The 23,705-nt window shown below is 40.4% G+C and overlaps 1 long non-coding RNA gene across 1 annotated transcript in view; it reads right to left on the bottom strand.

Moving 5' to 3' along the window:
* Positions 1–23,699, bottom strand: part of LOC138743070 (uncharacterized) — a 73,566-nt gene extending 49,867 nt beyond the window's left edge. The window contains exon 1 of the long non-coding RNA XR_011344640.1: positions 23,617–23,699. This is a non-coding gene — a long non-coding RNA (uncharacterized lncRNA). The remainder of the gene's footprint in view (positions 1–23,616) is intronic.
* Positions 23,700–23,705: the final 6 nt, after the last annotated feature.

Below are 23,705 nucleotides of genomic sequence, written 5' to 3'. Positions count from 1 at the left end.
TTAAGACTTTCTTCAGTGGAACTTTGGATATATAAAACAGTCTTCTGTGAGATAAATAAAATTAAACATGCATGCCATTTGACATCATTCCACGTGACCCAGTCGTAGATCAGCATATTATAAGTTTGAAGTTAAACAAGAAAGTCTGCAGATGCTGTGAGTATAGTTGAATACACAGAAGTACTGGAGAAATTCAGCAGGTCATGCAGCGTTCCTTAGGTTGCAAAGATATGTACCCAACATTTCAGGCCTTTCATCAAGATGAAGTATGAAGGGGAATTTTTAGAAATGGCCTGACATATGTGCAAAGGATATCATCGCATTTTAAATTTGATTTTATATTAAAATGTTTCATAAGCACACAAACGTTTATTGCACTACGTGGAAGCATTTCTTGTCCATTTTATTTATAATTAAAAATGGGTTTTGAGGATTTCTTTACAGGTTTTAATGAAATCATTAATGCATGAACATTGCCTCAACAAGTAAAGGACCTTCAGAGTTTGAGTGAAGGACAATGGGCACATGACTCCAAGATAATTATGACCCTTTCCCGGCAACTGGAGCTGGGTGCCATGGCTTAGTAACAGTCTGTCATACAGAATAGCTCCTTTGTCCCACCCAACCCACAATAACCATTTACACAAGCCTACAATATTCTTCCCACACCCGATCAACTCTTCTCAGATTTTACTCACAAACTTCACCCTTTATAGTAGCCAATTAACTCACAAGCCTGCATGTCTTTGGGGTGCAAGAGGAAGCCAGAGCACCCAGCGGAAACCAAAGTAATCACAGAGAAAGCGTGTACACTGCACACAGACATCATTGAGGGTCAGAATTAAATCCAGGCTGCTGGAGATGTGAGACTGCACCATTATGCAAGCAGACGTAGTTATACTGTGCAACACTTTCATTGATGAAGCAGCATGCACAGAATTTCAGGCCTAGAATTCACAATTGCCCTGCTTCCATAATCTCAGGATTGCAGCTCACATGCAATAGCACTTGATATTGGGAAATGTTTGGATTTATTGGGATCTTTCTTGTTACCATGCAGGCCGTCAAATTTCATATAAAATTGACAATTTTTTATCTAACCTACAAATTTATTAGATAGATCTAAGAGTGTTTAGTTTTCAAATACAGATTTAATAAAAGCCTCACTCTAACCTTAACTTTAACTCTAATAATACAAGAACTTGATCTGAAAATGGTCAGGCTGGTATCAGTTTTTTAGCCATTTTAGTGCCTGTTTAAAAGAGATACAGCCAGATTAATAGCCAGATTGGTAGATGAAAGAATCGCTTTTAGTCATTTGTGTTGCAAAGCTGCTTGGCATGTATTTGCATTCCATGAAATTAATTTTCCAGAAACTTTGTCCTGAGGTTATTCATTGAATTTGCAATGAGGTTGGATGTGCATCTGTCTATTTGCTTTTGCTTCAACTTCCTTCCAAAGTTAGCCCATGCTAGGAGCTTTACTGCTGAGGCTCCCATCAACTGAACCCATGGAAGTTCAAAGTACAAATTCTAACTCTGCAGCAGAGGATGGCAGACATTGGATTGTCTCAATTTTGAAAAGAAGGACCTTTATTTCATTGATATTCCCTTGATGCTTCACCAATGTGCAATTCATCTCTGTTAGATAAATTGATGCTTAGATATCAATTTGTGGTCATATATTTAGTGGTGTGTTTATCAATACTCATGGGTTCATCAGAAATATTTGCAATTCAAGTGCCCATTGGCATCTGCCTGATCAACTCATTAAAATTATGCTATCGTCCAGGGTGAACAAATCAGGAAGTTTACAATTACAACTATGCAGTGATGGGTTAAATTTGATAGTCTAAATCAGCCATTTGCAACAAAGGTTATTCACCAACCCCCACCCAACCCCCACCCCCACCAGGAGTTCACAACACATTTAAGGTCGGGGGGAGGGGGAGCACAGACTGAAATCATAACATAGTTTTTCTATTTTCTATGTAGGCATGAGAGAAGTACAGAAGAAACCAACTAAACTTGACTGCTTCACAGGGAAGAGGGCCCATAAACTTTGAGGTGATTTCTAAGGGGGCTAGAGCCATATTTTCTATGTAGGCATGAGAGAAGTACAGAAGAAACCAACTAAACTTGACTGCTTCACAGGGAAGAGGGCCCATAAACTTTGAGGTGATTTCTAAGGGGGCTAGAGCCAAAAAAAGATTGAGAAGGGCTGGTCTAAATTATACTTCAATTTGCATCTTTCGTCCACAAGCAATAGAATAATGTATCAAGTGCCATCTCCCCTGTTGGGATGTTGCCAGCCAGAATGAGCTAGACTATGGCATGTCATTGATCTAATAAGGAGATTTGACCTATTTAAGACACCTATATCAATCACTTCTCTGAATGGCAAAGCCTATTGATTCTTTTGAGCTAAACTGGCCAATGAACCAGAAAGAGATGTCTTGAAAAACCAGGAACACGACATGGCAAACCAAGACAACTTCAGGTGACTGGCTCTGAAATTGACTTGTGTCTGTAAAAATCTGTGAACATCTACTTCACAATCCCCTGAATGTAAAGATCAATCACACCTGGAGCAAAGACATTATGTGCTAACTCAACATGCCTTCCTCAATGAGGAGTTTCCCCTTTCAGGGGGAATAGATTGATGCAGCTGGTAGAGTTGTTGCCTGATCTGACTCAAGGTACTAATTTATGGTAGAAGTAGTGCAAACAATACTTTGTTAGCATGTAACAACCTCATGAAGAGAACCAAGTAGTTGAAGAAAAAAATCATGAAATCATAGATTTAATTAAGAATATAATGAAATGTTATGCAAACAATTTCACCTATTGCTTCAAAAATGTGCTGGGAAATTCTGAATGCTATTTATAAAAACGGCCATTTTATGAGCAATATCCTGTCAACTCTCTGACAAGGTAACAAATCTGAAAAGCCAGACCATTTAATAACAGAAGATGGTGTGAGTAAATAACATTGGTCTTGGTCACACAGACAACAGGACGAGAAATGACAAGTAACAGCAGTAATCCTCATCAATAGCTCCAGAACCCCAAGCCTGCACATTGAACCAGAGCAGTGCAAAATGTACTGGAGGTCAGTCCCAGGACTTACCAATGAGTCCTGGGATATTCCCTCACAACCTGGGCTGAGGGGTTGAATGAACAAAAGTGGCTGGCTCAACACCAGCCCATTTGAGGGAGGTCACTGTCTTTCACTGAGATTTTGCTATTTAGTAGTTTAATTAACAGTGGTGTTTCAATTAATTTATGTAAGTTAATGGAATTTCAAGAGCATTCATTATCTTTTCAATTAGCAATTTTTATTTTCAATTTCTTTTTCATCTGATCCAATGTCTCTGAACATCAATGAAGTGTGGGAATGGGGTGAAGGTCTTCCATTGGCACAGGCCAGCCCATAAAATTGAATCACCCTTAGTCTATGTCGCCTGAGGTTAGTTGCCACTCAGCCTAGCAGAAACACTGCAGTGGTGAGGCATTGCAGTGACTGGGAACGAGGTGACTCCAGAAGGCCTCTGCCACAACAGATTCACAATTTCACAAGTTCACAATATCCCAAGACACTGGACCAAAAATAGGCTCTCATTGCCTCATTGTGTCTGCTCTGCCATTCTAATCATGAGCTGATCCATCCTCCCACTCAACCCCACTCCCCCGCTCTCTCTCTAAAACTCTTGATGCCCTGACTAATCAAATACCTTTCAATCGCTGCCTTAAATACATTTGTGGCAACAATTTCCCAGACTCACAACTGAAGAACTGTTTCCACATTTCTGTTTTAAATTGATGCCCTTTTATCCTGAAGCTGTGCCTTCTTTTCCAAGACTGCCTTGCCGTGGGATACATCCTTGCCGAGGGATACATCCTTGCCACATCTACTCTCTCCAGGCCTTTCAACATTTGAAATGCCTCTATGAAGTCCCACCTCATCATTCTGTACTCCAACGATTACAGTCCAAGAGCCGAACAATGCTCCTCATCTGCTCACCCTTTCATTCCTGGTAGCATTCTACTAAATCTTCTCTGAACCATCTCCAACTCCAGCATATATTTTCTCAAATAAGGAGCCCAAAACTGTACACAGAACTCCAAGTGAAGTCTCACCAGTTGCAACATTAGATTCCCAATGTAAGGATTCTTACTTTATTCATTATTCATGACTGAATATTTCTATTTCTGTATTTGCACAGTCGGTTTGTTTACTTTCCTTTCTTCTGTACACATTTCTTTCTTCTGGAGTACAGTTTTCAGTTTCTGCTATTTAGAAATTCTGCTTGGCCCATAGGAAAAAATAATCTCAGGATTGTATGTGATGTCATGTACGTACTCTGACGATAAGTTTAAAATTTGAATTTAAATTTGATTGATGCTGAAGCTGAAATTTTATCAGTAAGCTTTTACTTTACATTTTTAAATATTTTGATGTTTTGAAATATAAAAAAGAAGAAAATAAAAATTAGATTTTTAAGACCATATTAATAGACAAACAATAATTATTGCTGAGCATACCATTGTAGTATCAGCATTGTTGGAATAATAATTTTATCATTATTATTGCAGCAAATTCCATGCCATTGTGCTATTTTGGAATTAGTTTTTTAATTAATGGCTGATGGGGTGTGGCCATGTGAAGCACTTAGACAGTCGTGTTTTGATTGATCTCTCTGCGAAGAGTATCAAAAACATGCTTAAAACCTTAAAATTAAGAATTTTTTCACTAAAAAGTGGACAAAATAAGTATTAAAAAAACCAAGGCAGCTGAGAACAAAAATTGAAAAAGTTTCTTCTAAGGCCAAGAACATCGAGCTAAAGCCCAAAATGGAGTGGTGTAAGAGTGGCCTGGGGACTGGCGGACCCTTGCAGAACGAGAGAGTCGGGACAAGAACTAAATATTATCCTGGAGAAAATGGAAAACTTGAGCAACCGATTTGATGGCATCGAAATGTAATGAGAGACATGACTGAAAGGATGACTGAAATTAAAGAAATCGTCGAAGACTTAATGGAAAGAATGAACCAAGCTGAAGTAGACTTGATAAAAACACAAGATAAGCTAAAGGCTTTGCAGAAAGATGCAAAGCAATGGGAGTCAGACAGACAAGCCTGCTGGACAAGATCGATAATGTCCGAATTATCAGACTGAAAGAAGGAATTGTGGGAAGAGATCCGGTGAATTTCTTTGAAACATGGTTCCTGCAATTGCTGGGAGAAGACAAATTCAGAAAAATATTGCACATTCAAAGGGCTCCTCGGACCTTTGGACCCAGAAGAGCCGGCGATCAGTGACCACAACCAGTCCTGGTAAGAGTTTTGAGTCACCAGGAATGGGAGACAATTCTGGGAGCTGCAAATGAATACTCTGAGCAAAATAATGGCCCGCCCAAGACTGACCATTAAAAAGTGCTGTTTTTCCAAGAATTTAGTCTTACTTGGATTAAGCAAAGGAAGGAGTTTGATGATGTTAAAAGACAACTGCATTCCAAAAACTCAAAATATTCAATGATATACCCCACAATTCTGAGGGTCAAAGTAGCAGGAGGTAATCGACAATTTTTCAAGACTAAGAATGAGATGAAAGACTTCCTGTGAGGTTCCTGAAAAGACTAAGGTTGCCAAAGAAGACAACTCTGAAGAATGTTTACAATGGAACTTAGTAGATGTAATTTTTTTAAACCGTCTTGTATTTATTGTTGAAAAGGTAATGTTATTGAAATGTTCATGGAGAGCTCATAAAACTTGGGAAAAGTAGTAACAGTGTGGAGATTCCAGTCTAAGGAGGAGAATGGCACCTGGAGAGGAGTGTCTATAAAAGATGGCACTAAATGGAGGGGTTCTTTTTCCTCTAGGCTTCTCTGGAGGACTTTTGGGGTTTCCTGTTTATGTCACCATTTTTAAAGGGGAAAGATCACTGTATTATTTAAACAATCAAAAAGGTTTTAAAACATTATTTGTTTAAAAATCAATATGGATAGAATGTTAACATTTATTAGTTTTAATGTTAATGGGATAAATGAGACAGTGAAAAGGGAGTGAGTCTTGGCACACCTAAAATAATTAAAGGCAGATATAGTCTTTCTACAAGAAACACATCTTATAAATCAGAACATGCTAATTTAAAAAGAGGATGGGTGGGACAAGTAATATTGTCCACATTTGGCTCAAAAGCAAAAGGAGTAGCAATTCTAATTAACAAAAAATATACCAAAATAATAGAAGAGACACTCACCAATCAAGTTGGAAGGGTTGTAATGGCACCTTGTAAAATTTATGCAGAATCATGGATGTTTATGAACATCTATGCACCAAATTATGATGAAGAAGATTTTTAAAAAAAAAACAGCTGAGGGACAACAACATATACTTGTTGGAGGTGACTTCAATTTCTGTCCAGATCCAATATTAGATAAATCAGCCAGAGCAGTAACAAGGGCAAAAACTGCAAAAACAATGCTATCATTTATGAAGGATTTAAATTTGATTGATATATGGCAAATTAACCCGATAGAAAAGAGATTATTCATTCTACTCAAGGATACATGATTCACATACAAGGATTGATTTGTTTTTAATGTATGCTCAGTTAAAAATTAGAGTGGTAAAAACAGAATATTTGGCAAAACTTTTATCGGATCATTCGCCATTAACTTTAACTATCGCAATAATGAAAAAACAAGAAGTGAGTATAGATGGTGTTTCAATGCCATGCTGTTGAAAAGGAAGGACTTTTGTGAGTTTATTAAGAGACAGATAGAACATTTTGTGAAATGAATATTCCTTCTACTGAGAATAGTTTTTAATATGGGATATAAATAAAGCTTATCTAAGAGGACAGATTATTTCTTATACAAAAAATCTTAAGAGAGAATATGCTACAGAGCTGGATGGTCTTGAAAAACAAAATTGGAAAAAGAACATCAGAGAATGAGTTACAATAAAAATATATATTATTAGAGAATAAAAAAATTAACTATAACACATTATCAATGAAAAGAATGGAAAAAAAATATTAAAAACCAAATAAAAATATTATGAATGAGAAGAATGGGTGCATAAAGTTTAATCTTGGCAGTTAAGGGCAGAGGTGTCATCTAGAACAACAGAGGCTGATATTATAACACTTAATCAAAAATAAATAAATACTATTTTTAGACAATACTATACAAATTATATAAATCAAAATTATTAGGAATGAAAATGAGATGGATGAATTTTTAACAAATGTTGAACTTCCAAAATTAGAAAATAGAGAACAAATTGATTTTGATGCCCCCATCACAAGAGAAGAAATAGAGAAAGTTTTGGGTAATTAAATACTAACAAATCTCTGGTGGAGAATTGGTTTCCACCCAAGTTCTACAGACAATTTAAAGACCAATTAGATCTCACACCATAGAAGTTGTATAAATCAAAATCTGAATTATCGAAGATGTGTTTTATGTGAGGAACAGAAATATGATCATTTTTATGAGCTACGAGGTTATGTGTGAAGGTGAGACCTTTCTGGCCGAATATTACTGAAATATTAGCAAGGATATCAGGAAACTTCATGGGTGACCCAGAGCTTTATCTTTTGGAAACTTTCATTGAAATAAGTAATAAAATAACTAAATTCCAAATTTCATTTGTTAAGGACCCTTAGCAGTGGCTAAGAAATGTATTGCAGTTACTTGGAAATACAACTCCTCTCTACATATGGCACAATGGATTTCTGAGATGAATAGTTGCATACCTATGGAAAAAAAATAACATACAACTTAAGGTACAAATATGACATATTTATTAAAATATAGCAGCCATATTTAGATCATAGAGGGGCCCAATTATAACTATAATTACCATAATATAAAGGACAATAATAGATGCTGCTATAGTATAAATGCAATTAGAATTAGAATAAATATATATGTGTATAAATATAGTATAAATGCAATTAGAATAAATGCATATAGAATTTTTTTGAAGGTCCACATAAATGTGACTCCTGATGGTGTATGGATTTATATTGTGAAAAAGGAGGGAGAGAAGGGGTTGTTTTGTTTTGTTTGATTTTTGTAAGAAAAGGTTTAGTGTGTGTGTGTGTGTGTGTGTGTGTGTGTGTGTGTGTGTGTGTGTGTGTGTGTGTGTGTGTGTGTGTGTGTGTGTGTGTGTGTGTGTGTGTGTGTGTGTGTGTGTGTAAATTTGATTTTGGTGAGTTTTCTATGTATTTTTATGGAAAAAATATTTTCAAAAAGTTAATGGCTAATGGATTAGCTTGACTGCATGTGACAGAAAACTATTTTCATGCCTATTAGTGATTGTGGGAAATTTGAGGTCTCACCAGTGCTTTATAGAGTCTCAATATTACAGCCCTGCTGTTATATGCTATTCCTCTAGAAATAAATGCCCTCACTGCATTCGCCTTCTTCACCACAGCCTCAAGCTGGCTTGGCTTATAGCGTTGGTTATCTGATGAGGCCTCCACCAATCGCTTGGTTGCTTGCTCCAAATGACTTGATAAAATTCTTTCAGAATAGCAAAGGAAATTAAAACATATTTTGGTGAACAGAAAGTTATATGAAGAATTGCTGCATTGGACTTGCACTCCACCACGCAAGTGGAAAATGTCCCAGGTGTTGATATGGCTCACTTTTTTTGTGTTCCACTGAAACATCACTATGCAGGTCATCTGCAATTTTGCAATCCTCTTACCATAATACATTTAACAATAGAAAACACACAGAATCAGTGCGACTGAACCCACTTATAATTTAAGAATTTCTTCCTTATACTTGAGCCAAAGATCACAACTTTATAACTTAACTGCCTAAAAAAAAACTTGCATTCAACATTTGGAAGCATGCATTAGTTGTTCACTTCCCAGCACTCACTCAACAGCTGGGCTCCATACTGAATGAGCATCCTTAAGTGGTTTATAGGATTTTTATTTTCTGAATCACAAAGGCAACCCTTCAGGCAGTTCCACAGAGCATGATTTACTCTTTCATCCACTTCTTCAGGATAACAGCATTACCATCATTTTTTTCCCTGCCCATCCTCAACTGCCTTTGTAATTCATCCTAGACTCCGCCATGATGAAAGAAGAGCAGTGTATTTCCAAGGGTGAGTGGGGGGGAAGGGGAGAAACTGCAGAAGGAGGTGTTACCACATGCCTGCTTTCCTTGAATACAAACATAACAGATTTGGGAGATGCTGCCGGAGTAACCAGATGGGTAACAAGTGTGCATCTTGTGCAGAGTGCATATTTGCAGCCATGGTACAATATTAACAAAAGGAATGGAGACTTTGAGTGATGAATAGAATGTGTTGGCTACTGCTGCACTGCATTGGACTTGCACTCCACCATGCAAGTGGAGAGTGTCCCTGACCTGTGCGCTGATGTGTGTCAAGAGGTGCCATCATTCAATGCAGGTACTGCGTTTCTGATCTGGTCCTGGTGATCACCAGGAATTGACAGGAACCCGAATATTAATGGCAGGTGAATGTTGGTATCAATTGGATGGTATCTCTTGTTGGATGTGGTCATTACTTGGTATGTGTGACCGACATGTTACTTACTACATATTAACCCTGTCAGTATGTTATCCAGCCATATATTTTTCAAGCTTGTGCAAATTAGTGAAACACATTTGAAATGGCAAAACTGATATGTATCGCACTCAAACTTTCATTAAATCCATTGATGTTCATTGGAAGCCATTTTACAAGAACAAATACACTGACATGCAAGTTTCACTTATGGATAGTGGGAGGATCTCCTGGGACCATGCTCAGGCAATTGAATTGCTCCAAGGCAATACACTTTGGGATCTTGGGCAATTTTTTTTTTTTTAATTTTTATTTTTCACACCATAAACCACATTGAAGTTGAGTGGTATCTTCAACCAACTTCAACTTGTGCAAGAAGTAAAACACGGAAGTCTGCAGTCACTGTGGTTGAAGTAAAAACACAATGCTGGAAAAACTCAGCAGGTCAAACAGTGTTCTTTATATAGGAAAGATATTGATACATAACCAACATGCCGGGCTTGAGTCCTTCATCAAGGTATGGCCTTGACAAAGGGCTCAACATGTGTAAACAATGTTGGTTTCTTCACTTCAAAGCCACTTGTACTTCCTATAGGCAAAGTAACCCACAAGATTCAATGTGTCAGGGTGAACACTTTCAATATTAACTATATTTCAATATGACAAAAAACCATGTCAGGTTGTGTTGCCCTGCGATTTGGGTTCAAGTTTGAAAACTTAATAAATACCATTTTACTTTTTTAAGATGTCTGTTTATTTATCTCTTGGTGATTTATGAGAATTGTTTGGCAACATCACCTCATTACAGTAAGGATTTGGAAGCTATAGAAAGGGTGCAGAGGAGATTTACTAGGATGTTGCTTGGAGTGGAAAATAAATGAACCAAGGTTAGAATAGAAGAAGGATGAGAGGTGACTTAATAGAGGTCTACAAGATTATGAGAGGCATAGATAAGGTTGACAGTCAGCACATTTCTTACCAGGGAAGGAGTAGCAAACACCAGAGGATATCTGTTCAAAGTGAAGGGAGGAAGGTTTAGGGAAGACATCTGGAGTAAGTTTACACAGAGAGTTGTGGGTACTTGAAATGCATTGCCAGTGGTGATGGTGGCGGGTGGAACATTAGGGGCATTCAAGAGTCTCTTAGACAGGCATATGGATGAAAGAAAAATAGAGGGATATGAGGTAGGGAAGGTTTCTGTTTTTTTTAGATCTACTGTATATAGGTCAGCACAACATCATGGGCCAAAGGATCTGTACTGTGCTGTAATGTTCTATGTTCTATGTTATACATAGCAACAATCATCTTTTCCAAAATACATTGTGTGCACATGAAGTGTCCTGAAGATGCATAATCTCACAAGTTCCTTTACAGTATATGCCGGCTTACCGTTTCATTGCAGTTACACATACACACAGACGAAAGAGGGAATTTATTCTATCATCCATTCAAATAAAAGGATTTTCTGAAAAATGGACAACGGTTTTCATGGGGCCACAACCAAGGCAGCTGGAACAGATCTGCCCTTATAGCTCAGGAATATTAAACCAGCACCAAAGGCAGATGTTCCTTTGCTCATAAAATATCGGAACGGTCGCAGTGGTGGAATGTTGCAGAGAGTGAATAAAGGACTTTCCTGTTCAATGTCTCCTAAAATAGTCATATTATTTCGGATGAAAGAACCCATGTTTTCATCCTGACCATTGTCATCTTGTTAGACAACATGATAATTATGAAAAGTTGGAATAAAAATACAGTTGGCTTAAGGTGGACATTTTCCATTGCAAGGAAGTTCACCATGAAATTCCATAAGTGCAGAGATATAATCTGAAGAAATTCATTCTTGATATTTTAAACAAATCATGATCCTCAAGAAGAGATTGTAGTTAATATGAGATTTTAAATTTACAGTAGTGATTTCAATGGCCAAGATCCAAATGGAGGAGGAGAAGAGTGATTCCAGGGCAATAGACTGTTGAAAATTACAGCTACTATTGTCTTGCTACTCTTTGTGGGATACCTAAGGAGCCATTCACCTGATTGTGTACTGCAAACCCTATCATTAGCCCCTTTCACACTGGTCCCAGTAATTGATGGCTAATCTACTGGTTAAAGGTCCAGTATGAAAACTCTTTAATCACCACACAGGTGTCATCAGAGCCAGGGATGATAGTATCAAGGTAGGTAGTATCATCCCTGGGGTATGATGAAGCCCATGTGCTGATTAGCCCAGTGTGAAAGGGACATCCTGGGATAAAGTAGTGACATGTTGATTATGTTTTTGTGTGAGCACAAGAATGTGAAGGGAACAAAAGATTTTAAAAAAAGGTAATTGTCAAAAGGGCCCTGGGAAAGTCACAGTGGGAGAAAGAGATAGTAGATCTTCCCTCCCAGAATTCTGTGCACTCCACGAGTGCTCCATGTGTGCAGCACTTTCTCTGCCACACAGAATTCTGGGAGTGGAGATCCGCCATCGCTGTTTCTCACATTCTTTGTGTGCTATTGGTGCTATGACTTTCCCCACAGGTGCTGACCTCTCGTCCATTGAAGACTCTGCATCAAGAAGGCAGCCAACATCATAAAGGATCCCCAAAACACTTGGCTATGTGTTTTATACAACTTTCTCCCGGTATTTTATAAACTTTGGCACAACAACAGGGGCTGAAGGGCTCATCTTGTGCTGTACATAATGGTCAGTCGTGCTATAATTAGGCATGAGTAATTTTGTTTAAATAAAAAATCACAAAATATTGATCAGGATGTCACTCCACCTAAAAGCTCCTTTGCGCAGGCCCGAGGACAGGTCCACGTCCTCCCCCTCCACGTCCTCCCCCTCCACGTCCTCCCCCTCCACGTCCTCCCCCTCCACGTCCTCCCCCTCCACGTCCTTCCCCTCCACGTCCTCTCCCTCCACGCCTTCCCCCTCAAAAGATGCTCACAAACTCAAGCTAGCATGCTGGAACATCAGAACCATGCTAGACAAGGCTGACAGCCACCGACCTGAACGTCGGTCTGCCCTCATTGCACATGAACTCCTCAGACTTGACATCGACATAGCCGCTCTCAGTGAAGTCCGCCTGGCAGATGTAGGCAGCCTCCAAGAACGCGGCGCGGGCTACACACTCTACTGGTCTGGCAAGCCTTCGGATGAACGACGCCTATCTGGTGTAGGCTTCATGGTCAAGAGCTTCATTGCCTCCAAACTCGAAAACCTTCCGATAGGCCTCTCGGACCAAATCATGTCCATGCGACTCCCCCTTCAGAACAAGCGTCACATCACCCTCATCAGTGTCTATGCTCCAACCCTCCAGGCGGAACCAGCAGAAAAGGACAAGTTCTACACCGACCTGCGCAACCTCATCCAACGCACCCCTACAGCCGACAAGGTTGTCATCCTGGGCGACTTCAACGCTCGTGTCGGCAAAGACTCAGAAACCTGGCCAGGAATCCTGGGCAAGCATGGCGTCGGCAAGTGCAACGACAATGGGCGCCTCCTGTTGGAGCTCTGCGCAGAACAGCGGCTTGTCATTACAAACACCCTTTTTCAGCAGAGGGACAGCCTTAAGACCACCTGGATGCATCCCCGATCCAAACACTGGCACCTCCTGGACTACATCCTGGTGCGAGAAAGTGACAAACGAGATGTGCTCCACACCAGGGTCATGCCTAGCGCGGAATGCCACACTGACCACCGGCTGGTTCGCTGCAAGCTCAACCTTCACTTCAAACCAAAGCCCAGGAACAATAAAGCCCCCAGAAAGATGTTCAATGTTGGAAACCTGCAGTCAGACGAAGCGAGAAGAAACTTCCAGGCAAACCTCAAAGCAAAGCTCGACGATGCAATCCGCCTCACGGACCCGTCCCCTGAAACCCTCTGGGATCAGTTGAAGACTACCATACTGCAATCCACTGAAGAGGTACTGGGCTTCTCCTCCAGGAAAAACAAGGACTGGTTTGACGAAAACAGCCAGGAAATCCAGGAGCTGCTGGCAAAGAAGCGAGCTGCCCACCAGGCTCACCTTACAAAGCCGTCCTGTCCAGAGAAGAAACAAGCCTTCCGTCGCGCATGCAGCCATCTTCAGCGCAAACTCCGGGAGATCCAAAATGAGTGGTGGACTAGCCTCGCCAAACGAACCCAGCTCAGCGCGGACATTGGCGACTTCAGGGGTTTCTACGAGGCTCTAAAGGCTGTGTACGGCCCCTCACCCCAAGTCCAAAGCCCGCTGCGCAGCTCAGACGGCAAAGTCCTCCTCAGCGACAAGATCTCCATCCTCAACCGATGGTCAGAACACTTCCAATCTCTTTTCAGTGCCAACCGCTCAGTCCAAGATTCCGCCCTGCTCCAGCTCCCTCAACAGCCCCTAAGGCTAGAGCTGGATGAGGTTCCCACCCTGGATGAGACATATAAGGCAATCGAACAACTGAAAAGTGGCAAAGCAGCAGGTATGGATGGAATCCCCCCAGAAGTCTGGAAGGCTGGCGGCAAAACTCTGCATGCCAAACTGCATGAGTTTTTCAAGCTTTGTTGGGACCAAGGTAAACTGCCTCAGGATCTTCGTGATGCCACCATCATCACCCTGTACAAAAACAAAGGCGAGAAATCAGACTGCTCAAACTACAGGGGAATCACGTTGCTCTCCATTGCAGGCAAAATCTTCGCTAGGATTCTACTAAATAGAATAATACCTAGTGTCGCCGAGAATATTCTCCCAGAATCACAATGCGGCTTTCGCGCAAACAGAGGAACTACTGACATGGTCTTTGCCCTCAGACAGCTCCAAGAAAAATGCAGAGAACAAAACAAAGGACTCTACATCACCTTTGTTGACCTCACCAAAGCCTTCGACACCGTGAGCAGGAAAGGGCTTTGGCAAATACTAGAGCGCATCGGATGTCCCCCAAAGTTCCTCAACATGATTAGCCAACTGCACGAAAACCAACAAGGTCGGGTCAGATACAGCAATGAGCTCTCTGAACCCTTCTCCATTAACAATGGCGTGAAGCAAGGCTGTGTTCTCGCACCAACCCTCTTTTCAATCTTCTTCAGCATGATGCTGAACCAAGCCATGAAAGACCCCAACAATGAAGACGCTGTTTACATCCGGTACCGCACGGATGGCAGTCTCTTCAATCTGAGGCGCCTGCAAGCTCACACCAAGACACAAGAGAAACTTGTCCGTGAACTACTCTTTGCAGACGATGCCGCTTTAGTTGCCCATTCAGAGCCAGCTCTTCAGCGCTTGACGTCCTGCTTTGCGGAAACTGCCAAAATGTTTGGCCTGGAAGTCAGCCTGAAGAAAACTGAGGTCCTCCATCAGCCAGCTCCCCACCATGATTACCAGCCCCCCCACATCTCCATCGGGCACACAAAACTCAAAACGGTCAACCAGTTTACCTATCTCGGCTGCACCATTTCATCAGATGCAAGGATCGACAATGAGATAGACAACAGACTCGCCAAGGCAAATAGCGCCTTTGGAAGACTACACAAAAGAGTCTGGAAAAACAACCAACTGAAAAACCTCACAAAGATAAGCGTATACAGAGCCGTTGTCATACCCACACTCCTGTTCGGCTCCGAATCATGGGTCCTCTACCGGCACCACCTACGGCTCCTAGAACGCTTCCACCAGCGTTGTCTCCGCTCCATCCTCAACATCCATTGGAGCGCTTACATCCCTAACGTCGAAGTACTCGAGATGGCAGAGGTCGACAGCATCGAGTCCACGCTGCTGAAGATCCAGCTGCGCTGGATGGGTCACGTCTCCAGAATGGAGGACCATCGCCTTCCCAAGATCGTGTTATATGGCGAGCTCTCCACTGGCCACCGTGACAGAGGTGCACCAAAGAAAAGATACAAGGACTGCCTAAAGAAATCTCTTGGTGCCTGCCACATTGACCACCGCCAGTGGGCTGATATCGCCTCAAACCGTGCATCTTGGCGCCTCACAGTTTGGCGGGCAGCAACCTCCTTTGAAGAAGACCGCAGAGCCGACCTCACTGACAAAAGGCAGAGGAGGAAAAACCCAACACCCAACCCCAACCCACCAATTTTCCCCTGCAACCGCTGCAATCGTGTCTGCCTGTCCCGCATCGGACTTGTCAGCCACAAACGAGCCTGCAGCTGACGTGGACTTTTTACCCCCTCCATAAATCTTCGTCCGCGAAGCCAAGCCAAAGATTGATCAGGATTTAGGGCAGGTTCACCATATGTCACTCAGACATCACTGGTGGAGGATAGAATGCCCTATCCCCAGGGATGCCTTGTGATGAGAGGAAAGGACACAGAGAACTGGTTAACAGTGGTCCAGTGTGAAAGCCATAAATGGCTGGTTCACTGAACAGCCAATCTACTGGTTAGCCAGTGTGAAAATGGTTAATGATAGGCTGCAACATTTTGGAGCCTTCTTTGTTTATGGAGGGAAGATTGTCCTCAGTAACAAAATTGAGTATATCTAAAAATGTTTTTAAAAATCTGCAAATGTTGGAAATGTGAAACGAATGCAGAAAATGCTGAAAAAAACTCAACATCTGTGTTGTCACATAGTTAACATTTCAAGTTTACAATCCTTCACCAGTGCCAACTGGTCCATTGAGTTTTTCCAACATTTTTTTGTTGTTGCTTCAGAAGTATATTATTTGTTTTGTTCACTGTTAGGGGTTAAAGACATTTCCAAGCCCTCTAATCTAAGTGTGATGGTGAGTGCTAGAGCACAAAAGGACAGCAGCAAGTCTGTAATGGCTGCATAGGAGAGCTGAACAATTATCGGCACTCTTCCTGGAGCCCTCTATTTGTTCTCCTTTCATGTATTCACCTGATTCTTTCTGGCAGATTACAGTAAAACACCTGGGTATCTGGCACCTATGAGGATAAGTGTATTTTCCGGTTGCTTGAGGTTGCGCGATTGCCGTTCTAACGGTGACACGTGACAATTTTAAACCTACGCATTTTTACCTATTTATTTTCTTCATTTTTTTTTTGCTGATTGCTTGAGGCTGCCATTTGCTTGAATTCCGGATACCAGGGGATTTACTGGACTATTTATTAAGAAATCCCTTTCAAATAGTATCTTTTAAATCACAGTTTGCTTGGTATGGAATTAAAATGTTTTCCCACAATTTATTGGTGCTTGTGGCAATTATTTTCAGTCGATATCGTTTGATTACTAGCCTTTTTCTGCTGAAAATAAAGCAAGTAGGGAGGAACTGCCTAAAACTTTCCAAATTTTGAACACCTTAATCAACTTTCCTTTTTCCACCATGTAGAATAAAACTTCACCTTCACTAGATCTCCATGCATCTGATGTCCCTCTCTATGGATACATTCTAGTTTGGTGTCAGTAACTACTACTCCATGATCCAAAATTCCATTTTACACTTAATTCAGCTTGGGAGTAAAGTTGGCTCAGCCATGATTATTTCAGATGTGTAGTGACTGGCTGTTCCATTTTTGTTGCAGTTAAATTCTCAGTCACAAATTAGAGCTGCCATTCATGTGAGGCAGAAGGGCTTCATCAAGAATCTATCACCAGGTAAACCGTGGTCTTGGCCTATTGGAAATATTCCCTGCAATGATATCTACTCCTTGGCCACCATCTCTAGTGACTTAGAAGTATTTTTTTCTCCCACTTTTGCAGTCCAGATGAAAGGTCTTCAAGTTGAAATATTAACTTTATTTCTCCTTCTCTGGTTGCTGCTGGGACCTGCTGAGTATTTCCAGCATTTTGTGAAGATGAATTCATTAAAATCTCAGAAACTTTGATTTTTATGACACCCACAAGATGAAGAAAGTCTACAAATTGCAAAACATGCAATTTTGCACCTCTGCCTTTGGAAAGGATGGATGCAATGCTTCAGAAAGCCCATCCCTAGAGTTGGAGATAACATCATAGGGTAGGACAAATGTGAATCTTGATTTCACTGCTACACCCTGCAATCAACATTAACTGTTCTTTTTTTGTTTCACTTGTACTCAGCTTTTTCTGCCTCATCCCATTTTATCAGTGAATTAAGTAATTTACTTTCCATTCCGAGTGAGCTCCAAATATTTGACTTCAATTAATTGCTTTCAAAATTTGCACACTGCGGTTCGCATCTTAAAGCACATTGCAATTCTGTCCATACACTACTAAGTTGATGAAAAGCCCATCAACGTCAGGAGATCCTCATCTGACAAGGCCGATGGTTATGAGCAGAGTAATTAATACTATGGAACAACAGTCTGTTCTGATCATTCCCAATTTTAAGTGAGCCACCTGCTGAATGCAGCATACAGAGCTAAAGTTGGTGGATGATTGAATTCATAGCGCTTCAAAATCAACTACCTCTTTTAATTGTTCGAGAGAAATAGATCGAGACCATCGCATCTGTGCAACTGAAGGTGAAATTAACAAGGGTGAGATTGCACCACAGGCTTTGCAAGCTCCATTCTGAATTCTGTTGAGTAGTGGCGAGAGAACTTGCAACATCAAAATACAGTGCATTTCTTCAAAACATATTTCATCATTTTCATTAAGCAGAAGCAAAACAGTGGATGGAGGAAATCTGAATCCTAATTATGCCTGATAAGCTGATTGATTAGGGAAACAATGAGTTGGTGGAATTGACAGCAGAGTCTTAGCAACTTTCTATCACCAACCAAAGTTGTGAACACAGCATGTGTGCCACTTAATATCCCATTGTACCTTCCTTCACTGAGGAACCCGAACACGAGGCACAATCTTCCAGTGCTCGCTCAAGATGGATTGCTCTCGGTTCTATCTTGGATTAGTAATGCAGACTGCAAGTCACTAGAACAGCTAAGAACAAGATGTTCGCTGAGTCAGTGATTCTGACTGGTCGCATCGCTGCTCTGGAGGTGACAATGCACAGGACAAGAAAAACACGACAGAGAATTGTGAACTCCACCAGCGCCATCATGGGCATCAGTCTCCATTCCACTGAGGACATCGACAAGAGGTAAGAAAGTAGCCTCTAGGCTTCAGGACCCTCACCACCCAGGCCATGCCCACTACACACTGCCACCATTGGGAAGGAGGTCCAAGGGTTTGAGGACAAACACCCAGTGGCACAAGAACCCCTTCGGCCGTAAGATTTCTGAATGGACACTACCTCCCCTTCTCTTCTTTTTCCACCAATTTATTTACTTCTAAATGTAATTTTACACCAATATTTGCTGCTGTAAAACAAGGAACCTCGTGAGATGTTCACGACAATAAATTTTAATTCTGATTCAAATGAGCTCATCTCTAAGATGGAAGCTCAGCGTTCAATCACAGGAACCACTGTGAAGGGATAATGGAGGGTAATATAATTTAGTTTAATGTTCCGAGCATATTTCCTTCTTTATGTGTGATCTCCAATAACTGAGTTACCTGCTGCTTCCTTTCTTATGTATGTATTTACGGTGTAATTGATGCACAGTCTGCAGTCCGATACTACAAAATCCACACCCCTACTCCATGCCACTTTAACGCTGATGAGCCTTTCAATTGATTTCTTTTTTTTACTGGAAGCTGACTCCATCCGCTAAATTGCATGAACTGAACAATATTTCTCGTGCTCTATCCTGAGATTTTTCTGCTTTTTGGGGGTGACCAAGCACTTCAACTCTCCACTCTTCCCACCCCCACCAGCCCCCCTCCCCCAATTAATAGCTGCAGTCGAGAAAATGAATGGACGACAATGGTTTTCATCATGCCAGGCGTAATCAAATTTGAACATAGTAACTGATGGAGCATGTCCTTTTAAAATAATTTCTCTATTGCAATAGAGATGGAGATTTCATGTACATAAGAGAGGGTGACCAAACTGCCTGCTTTTAAATTCTATTGATATTATCATATTTACTCTGTTGTCTTTACCATTTACTGTGAGGTTTTTTTGACATGTGTTTGACACATTACTCAATAGCAAAGATTTGTTTCTGTTCATGCTGAGGGCATGCTTAAAGTGCCCAGTTCTATTTCTGTTGGTTTCTTGCAAAGGCACTGGAATTCTTAATAATCTAAAAACATAAAGCTGGAGAAACTCAGCAGGTCACGCAGTGCACTTCATATAGCAAATGATAAAGATACAGAACCAACGTTTCGGGCTTCAGGTATGAAAAAATTTAGGCAGGTGCCTGAACAGAATGGCAGGGTTGAGGGGCAGGGGAAGGAGCACGGTCCCACCAGGCAGGAGGTACTATGTGAATGAAGGAGGGAGGGAGGGCTCACCAGCAAACAAAGGGAGGTGGGAAGGCTCTGAAATGGAGTGGGAAGGAGATGGAGAGCTAGAGAAAAGAAGAAAAAAGAAAGAGAAGGGAGGGAGATTGGAGAGTAGGTTAGCAGAATCTGGAAAATTCTATGTTAATGTCATCCGTTTGGAGTGGGCCCAGAGAGAAAAAGTGTTATTCCTCCAACACTTGGTGGGATAGTATATGAGGCCATGTGAGCATGGGAGTGGGGTGCAGAATTGAAATGATTGGCCACTGGGAGATCCCCATCACTGATGCAGACAGAGCAAAGGAGCTCAATGATGCAATCTCCCTATCTTTGCCCAGTCTCTCCAGTGTGGAGAAAGCCACAAGGAGAGCACTGGATGCATAGGGAATACTTAAAGTGGTATGTGAGTGGAAAGATAAAGGTTGAGAACCACTGGTGTAAACCTAAAACTTAGGAGAGGTGCAAACAAAAATCTGGATGGAACTTGCATGTTCTCCCTGTGCAGGGGGTGGGGAGGGGAGACAGTCTCCCCAGGCTTCTCCGATTCTCTCCCACATTCTAAGGACATAGCAATGGATTAGTTAATTGAGCACTTATCTCAGTGAAGTGGAGAGAGTGGACGTTGATTGATATGTAAGATAGAATAGGTTATAGGGGAATGGGTCTGCTTTCGGACAGTGGTTTACAAACATTTTTCTTTCCACTCACATACCTCTTTAAGTAATCCATCAGTGCTCTGTGATTAGTAAATGATTGCTTAATGTGGAATGTGAATGGGGAAAAAAGGTTAAGAATCACTGCTCTAGATCCAATTGTTACAGAAATATTTTGCTTAAGAAAAAAATGCCATTGGCCTATTTCCTTTGGGAGTTATGAAAACGTGCACATAACGAGTTAATTAGGGACAATTAAAACAGTGGTTTCAAAATATTTTTCTTTCATTTCATAAGAAAATAAGATAAATAACTTTCTTTATTTCCACAATTTTGGGGCACAGGAAGGGTTTATGTTGTATTACACATCACCCTTACGAGTGCACTTTTCTCTTGGATTTGGCTAAATCCAAAGAACCCTGTTGCAAGCAGAGTTGAAATTAAATAGCTTCGCAGAAAGCTGACAAACACTGTTAATATCCAAAGATATCCTCTTCCATTTGTTTCATTTTGACCATTTTCAATAATGTAAGGCAACAGAAAGAGCAATAACCTTTATCCTCATCTTCTTCCAACTGTTGTGAAGATAACGAGAAATGTCAAGTCTGCCAGATATGCCAATTCACTCTGCTCATGCAAGCAGTGTTCAGATAATAAAAACACAAAAATGTTGGAGGAACTCAGCAGGTCACACAGTGTCCATAGAAGGTAAAGATAGATAAGCAACATTTCAGGACTGAGCCCTTCTTTAAGATATGTGTAAAAACCAGGGTGTTCATATAATCCTTCTACCTGTCAGTAAAATAAACATTTATGGAATAACCCTGAACCTGTTTTGTAAATGGAAGTTGATTTTGCAAGAAAAAAAATACATTTCAATTTTCTATGATAATTGTCAGGATATTTAGACAAGAAATGGATATCAGGCATCTAAATTTGAAAAAGAACACCCCTAATGGAATGGATTCTTCAAGGCTTTAAACCTCTAAGCTCATTATGAGAGGGAATCTCTCCTTGGGTGACCATAGAAGCACATTCACCCTTTTATTGGATCTCCCGGGATTAATTGCTACTGACAATTCTGCATTCCTACCTGTTGATAACACTAGCATGTCACAGCCAGAAACTATAGCATTCTCTTGAAAAGAGCCTGTTGTAATATAAATCAAGCAAAATGGCCACCTCTCTGCTTCCTGTCCTTGGAAGTGGAACACATGGGCTAATGTCAATTTCTACGGGTGCTACTGTGCATTAATTAAAGAATCTATAGATTTGAAAACGGTTGTACACAGGTAGTTTTGTGTTGTTTAATAGGTTTTAAATCATCAATTATCAAAAAATGAGGAGGTGTCTCAAAGGATGATAAAAATGTAAATTCTCATTCCAATTTTTAAAAATATGATTTAATGTTTCTCGTTATTCCTTGTTTTACTCAAATAGAACATGAAGGGTCCACTGTAGGATGCCATTTGTGTATTTTTAATTACTGCTCCAAAACTTCCATTGCTTTAACATTGGCAAACGCTGTATGCTTCCTTCAATTCCATAACTTTAAAAAAACTCCATACTGATGTGACTACGAAAACATAATTAATTTCATTCTTCTACTCAGTTCACTTAAATGCTGATTTGAATGCAACATTTTATGTTACACCGAAAGTCACACAATACAGGCCCATCTGAAGCACAAACTGGTCAACTGCCTAAAGTATTCTACTGCCATCAAATGGTGAGTTTATAAACAGCATTATTTACAGAACCTCGTGCATGCAGGCAGGATCTCTGCCGATGAAACCTTTTTGAATATAACACTTCAAACAACAGTACATGATATTTGGGCATGTGAGAAAGTGGAAAAGTTTTGGGAAGATCTAAATCAGGTATTAAATAAAATCACAAAAAATAACATACCAAAAAATCCAGAGATCTTTCTTCTAAGTAATATAAGAAGTAAAGAACTTGGCCTCGATTTGGATGAAGCACAAAAAAGATTTATTATGATAGCCTTAGATGCAGCAAAAAAAATGTATAATGTCAACCTGGAAATCAGAAGAGAGCCTGAGAATACAGCAATGGTACATAGAAATGAATAAATGTATTCCATTGGAAAAAAATTACATATAATTTAAGAAATAACATCACAGTATTCGAAGAAAATTTGGGAACTGTACATGGAACACAACAGAGAAGACCTACCACGGACCTCCACCGCCTAAAATGACAGAATGAGAAGAAGACGAAATGAACTGACCCAGTATGTAAAAGTAGATGACACAATTTTCTTGTTTATTTTTATTGTGTGATGACATTGTTTAATGGGTTTATTGTATCATATATGTTGAATGTTGAATGGGTAGGGAGGGGGGTGGGAAGGAGGGAGGGAAGGGAGGGGGGATAAAAGGGGAGAAAATGACACTGTGTATATTCCAGAGGGAAATGTTATGTGTATTTTGGTCAATATAATTCATAGTGTGAAAAATTTTTTAAAAATTTAAAAACCTATTCAAGCTATTATCACAGCAAATGAACAAAAAAAGTCATCGCTTAACATATTTTGTACACATTTGAAAGATTTAATTTAGCACATTTTTTCATGTTACATGAATTAGTGTGAAAATTATTGAAGCAGATGCTGCCAACTGAGGTACCATTCGCAGCGCCCCTTCTCTTTAAGTAGGTCTCACCCTATTTACATCCTATGAGATCAAATTCAATCAGATGTTACACAACTGTTAATGGCCAGATGTCCAACTCTTCCAATTCACTCCTTTTGTACCATATTAGCCTCATATAGCCACTGTTTCAAGGCAGACACACAAACACGTATAAAATGGTCACCCCTACAGTTAGTCTACCATCAATATCCTTAATGAATTTTGTGCCACTTCACCATTTTGTGTATAATTAGCACCACTGACCTACAAACAGCTGCTGTCTACTGTGTTTTACATTGGTAAATGGTCTAAACAAAATAGGAATGGCAACATTTTAGGTAAGGGAGGAGGACATTCAAATGTCAAGTTTTGCAACAAATAAATGATTGCATCTCATAATGAATCCAGTATACAATAGTTATAATTATTCCCAGCCAGCAGGGAAAAATATGCAGTTACAATGGAGGCACCTCAGCTTCTCTCTTAACTGTATTATATCTGTAAATCCATGCATTCACGATTGCAGCGTAACAGCAGATAAATACCATTGGGTATTGGTAACCTCTGCTTTCGTCCTCCTATTTTCTAATCGTTGTCTTTGGGTGATGACTGTGGGCCGCTGTCAAGCAGGATT

Source organism: Narcine bancroftii, chromosome 9 (genome assembly GCF_036971445.1).
Source record: "Narcine bancroftii isolate sNarBan1 chromosome 9, sNarBan1.hap1, whole genome shotgun sequence".
In the NCBI taxonomy this organism is placed as follows: Eukaryota; Metazoa; Chordata; class Chondrichthyes; order Torpediniformes; family Narcinidae; genus Narcine; species Narcine bancroftii.
Note: the sequence above shows the minus strand (reverse complement) of the source record. Positions and strands in the feature narration are given on the sequence as shown.